We start from the raw sequence: 5,192 nt of genomic DNA, 5'->3' as shown, positions 1-5,192 counted from the left end.
TGACAATTAACTATGACAGGATCTACACTACTGGTTTAAAATGGTTTATAACGATAGCAACAACTGTTGGGGCCCAGGACACACTCCATACGCAGTTTTCAAACTGCTTTCAAAGTGCCATATTGTGCTTGGTGTAGATCTGGCCTTAGTGTTTAACAGCTCTCACACAAGAGTGTCATCAGATGAGTGTTTTATAGCATTCTCATTACTGGCCGTTTATGGATGTTTGTGGGGCCTTTTAATGACTCCATCCACCTCCCGTGCTTCTTCCACTCCTTCTGCTCTTTTTTCCATGACAAAATAAGACTCAGTGAATCTGCTTTTTTTTTGATGAAGTGAAACTTGCCATTTCCTGTTGTGTGTAAGAAAAGCATCACAATAAAAAAAAACCCATTGAATGGGCCATGTGGTCGTTGCCTGCTTCCTCTTTCTTCTCCATGTGAAGAAAGAGGAAGCTGCTCATCTCTGTTGTGGGGCAGAAAAGCGATGGTAGGGAAACACGATTTTCCCCCATCTGATGCCGCTCCAAGAGAACTACTCACTTTAATAGTATAAAGGAAAGACAGCAGCAACTTCTGTAAGCCATGAGCATTCAAAATTGGAAACTGCTGTAATGTTATTGCTGCAGTGCTCTTTCAAATCCCCACTTGGGAAAGGGCAGTGGTAGACCCTGTGCTTTGTATGCAGAAAATACTAGGTTCAATATCTGGCATCTTCAGGTAGGGCTGATAAACACTCCTGTTTGAACCCTGGCAAGCCACTGCCAGTCAGGAGTAGTCAACATGGTGCCATCAGATGTTTTGGACTACAACTCCCATAATCCCCTACTATTGGACTTGATTATTATACCAAAATGGAAACTAAACAGTCCACAAACATAGTGACCTTACTTGTTTCTAATAATCATCTAGTAGGCTATACTAGTACATATCCACCTATCCCAGAGTCTTCGTCAGTGAGATAAAGAATTTTAACAAAACTATAGCCAAAAGCACTGAAGAAAATGGTTAAGTTAATTGTCCAATTCAGTCCAGAAAGTCACTTTTGCATAGCTTATCTCTTTCTGTCAGTTTATGGTTGCATCAAAAGAGGAAGGGGAATATAGCATTCCCTCCTATCTCATAGCTGATAATGTATAACTGAACCATCCATAAACCAAATCAAAACATGATTGAGGCTTTCAATAAAACTCTACATGTGAAGAATCTATGTACAGAAGGCTTGGGTTGTGTTCCATGCATCTATCTGAGACAACAGAAAAGGCTCCACATGTAAATGATCATGTTGGAAAGGATCCACAGTGTGTGGTCTTCTCCAGCTCTGCCCAGCAAGCTTGCTTTATTCTCTCCTCTTTACACACACAAGAGCCTCAAGAAGAAGATTTGCTGTTTCCATGCCTGCACAACAGGAAGCTTGCAGGACAAGACAAAAGATCTGAGAGCAAATCCTTTTAAAGTGAAAAGATGGCCTTAGCTGAAGATGACCCTGTGCATGTGAGCAGAAAACCTGTAATGCTAGAACAGTCAAAATACCCTAGTATGTCTACCAAGTAGAAATTAAATTGTACCCTATAACAAACAAAATAAACGGTTCATTTCTTCCCCACTGCCATTACACATCATGAGTTGCCTTGCACCAAATTAGACCATGGATTTATCTATCTAAGAATTGTTTATACTGTCTGATAGCAGCTATTCTGGATTTCAGGCAGAGAGAGGATTTTTCTGTGGAAGTTGGTGGCTCTCATCTCAGTGGTGCTGTGAATCCGCTCCAGGTTTCAATCAGAACTCTAAAGGAGCTATCCAAGGTGCTTCCCTGCCCCACTGACATCGGAGTCAACAGCCTCCACTGGGGTTTTCCCATCACCTACTATTGAATCCTTTCTACTGGGTGGGAACTGGGACCTTCTGAATGTAAAGCATTTGCTCTGCCAGTGAGCTACAAGCCTTCCCTGCTTTGAAGCTCCACTACACTTATATGATTTCCATTATGCAGGCCTGCAGAGCTTGCCCTTTCTCCTCCCATACTCCACGTAGCTGGAAATCTCATGCTGAACTACTGAGGCCTAACCTGAGGGCAGGAGGTCTTAAGGAGCAATGGGAGATAAATAGCAGATTTCTATGTTCTCTCTCTCTCTCTCTCTCTTACACACACACACACACACACACACACACATACCTGGAATTCTACCAATGTGAAAGAGTGCTTAACTGAACATTGTTCGTAGATTGTTGCTGTAAAAAAAAGAAAAATATGAAATTGGCAAGGAAAAGAAGAATATGCATTGTGGGGGACTGCAGCTTGTGGCATTTCATTCTCAAGGTCAACCTGGTGCCTTCAGCATATTTTGGACTACAACTCCCATATGCCCCAACCAGCATGGGCAATGGTAAGGATTATGGGGACTGTAGTCCAAAATATCTGGATAGTCTACCCCTGTTCTGTTCTATGTATTCTGGGATGTTGTTGTGATGATGATGATGATGATGATGATGATGATGATGATGATGATGATTTACATTTCTATACCATCCCATAGCCACAGCTCTCTTGGTGGTTTGCAAAAGACTTAAAACGTTAAAAAGTTATACAAAATTTAAAACCATAAAATCATAAAAATAGGCAGTATACACAAAGACAACATATGATCAGCCAAACCTAAAGAATAGATCCGGAATTGATTAAAACTCATCACATGCTGCTAAATGCCTAGGGAAATGGATAAGTAGTTGGGCTTTCTGTCAACTAATTTGTGGGGTGTCCTGTCCCATTTCATTCACATGGAAATGCACCCATCTGCATGCAGCTCCACTTCATCCCATTTCATGCCTAAACTTTCTGCAGAACAGGCCATTCTGTTCTTTGTAACAAGCAGCATTGTCAATTCCCCTCCATCTGGGAATGCAACCATTGCTTCTTTGTGATACGGAAACATCATATCCTGAGCAGTAAAGAGTTTCAACCATCCCTGCAGTAAGGGCAACGGAGTACATTGGAAACTCCAAACAGGGCCAGATCTACACGTCGTTGCGAAGGCGCTTCCGTGCTCCTTTTTTAAAGATGTACCTAAAAGAAGCGCCTCTTTCTTTACTGTGTGTACTGTGAGCTAGGCAGCGCCGCCTGCGGAAGAATCTCTACCCCATTCAAAGATGCTGCTCTGCTCTGGCTGCTTCCCCCTCGCGTGTTCTTCCATTTGCATAATCCCCCCTCCCACCCGGCGGTTCTTCTGGCACATCCTGGCGGCGGCGGCGGCTCCTCCTGCAAAACACTTTTCTCCCTCGGTGTGTTTGTATTTGCGTTTGCGTGCACGTGTGTGAGCACACACCGAAGAGAGTCCCGGGGAGATGACACCGCGGGGGAGAGCGAGAGGCAGGAGCTGTAAAGAAAGCTCAGTAAAGAAAGAGGCGCTTCTTTTAGGTACGTCTTTAAAAAAGACGCACGGAAGCGCCTTCGCAACAACGTGTAGATCTGGCCCAGTTGAATCAAAGCAGGGAGACCCCATTTGTCCCCAACCTGGTGCCTTCGTGATGTTTTGGACTACAATCCCCAACACCCTCAGCAAGTATAGCCAATTGTCAGGAGTGATGGGATTTATATATGTTGTTTTTATACTGTTGTCTTTATGTTTTTGATGGTTTTTAAGTTTTGTATATTTTTAATGTTTACTGTTTTTAACTTTTGTAAACTGCCCAGAGAGCTTCGGCTATGGGGCGGTATATAAATGTAATAAATAAATAAATAAATAAATAAATAAATAAATAAATAAAATAATCCAAAACATCTAGAGGGCACTAGGTTGAGAAAGACTGCTTTGGGATGCAACCCTATGCTGGCTGGGGACGGCTATGAGTTGTAGGACTGTTTTCTGTCAAAAAATGCATAGGATTGTGCCCTTAGAGTACTAGCATAAGGAGTAATCTTGCCCAGCCTGTGAAGGTGGGGATTTAGCCTCAGTGTCCAAAGTTTTTACTAATGCTGTGCCGAAAATTTCTTCCATGAGAATTTCCACCATTCTCATTCAATTTGATAGAAAAGAAAGTGCTTTCGAAAAGAAATTCAAAGGAGAAGAAATTTCGGGGGAAATCTCATGGGTTTGGTTCAGGGTTCTTGTGCTTACCTTACTTAAGATGTGGCTGAGGAGTGTGTGTGAGTGTCCTGTCTTTCATTGTACAGTCATCTCTCTGGCAGCCTGTAGCCTCCTTGGCTTCCCACACTTCCCGGCAAGGGAAAGACATCGTGAATGTATTCCTCCCATAGGGCCTTCTCAGATCAGGAAGTGCAGGCAGCCTGGGAGACTATAAGGCAATAGTGAGATGTGTAATAGAAAGAAAAATATAGACAGTACCCTCAGCCACCTCACAGTGATTAGGAAAGGTCAAGAACACCACTGACACGCATTCAAAAATAAATTATAAAATGCCCTGAGAATGAGGCGGGGAAATGGTAGCCTCGCTCATGGAGAAAGAAAATTTCCAGGAAATCCCTGAGATTTTTCTTTTCTTACCTCCTAGAAATAAAAGTACACTTTGCAGAATTTTCTCCACATTTTCATCGCCATTTTGTGTGTGCATGGCTGCATTCCCTTCCCTCAGTGCCCTGTTGCTAGGTTTTTGGGGCATAGTGGAGAATGCTTAATGGAGGCCACGCTGCCAACATACCGCTTGCACTGGCAGATTAACCCATATGCACACAAATAAAGAAGGGTTGGATAAATTCCTGAAGAAGGCTGTCGATGGCTACTAGTCCTTAGGGCTATGTGCTACTTCCAGTATCCATGGCAGTAAGCCTATATGCACCAGTTGCTGGGGAACATGGGTGGGAGCATGCTTTGACACTATATCCTGCTTGTGGGTCCCTGGTCAACAGCTGGTTGGCCACTGTGTGAGTGGACTAGATGGACTAGATGGACCCTTGGCCTGATCCAGAATGGCTCTGATGTTTGTAGACTAGTCTACAGACCTAGCACAATGTTTGATATTACATCTTTTTTTAACCCAAGAAGCAAACATCCCACTCATTAAGGTGCCTACTGTGCTGTACGTGTCTTCTATGTGGAGAACTATTAGGAATGAAAAGGCATTTCTTCTCTTTAATATGCAGATAGAATCCAATGCAAAGGCATCCAATTTTAATGCAGAACATGGTATGATTCATTCATTCTCAGATCATCTCATTTTCTGTCATTGCGAGAT

The sequence above is a fragment of the Elgaria multicarinata genome, chromosome 5 (genome assembly GCF_023053635.1).
Source record: "Elgaria multicarinata webbii isolate HBS135686 ecotype San Diego chromosome 5, rElgMul1.1.pri, whole genome shotgun sequence".
Taxonomy (NCBI): domain Eukaryota; kingdom Metazoa; phylum Chordata; class Lepidosauria; order Squamata; family Anguidae; genus Elgaria; species Elgaria multicarinata.
The sequence above is the reverse complement of the archived record's forward strand: the minus strand, read 5'-3'. Positions refer to the sequence as shown.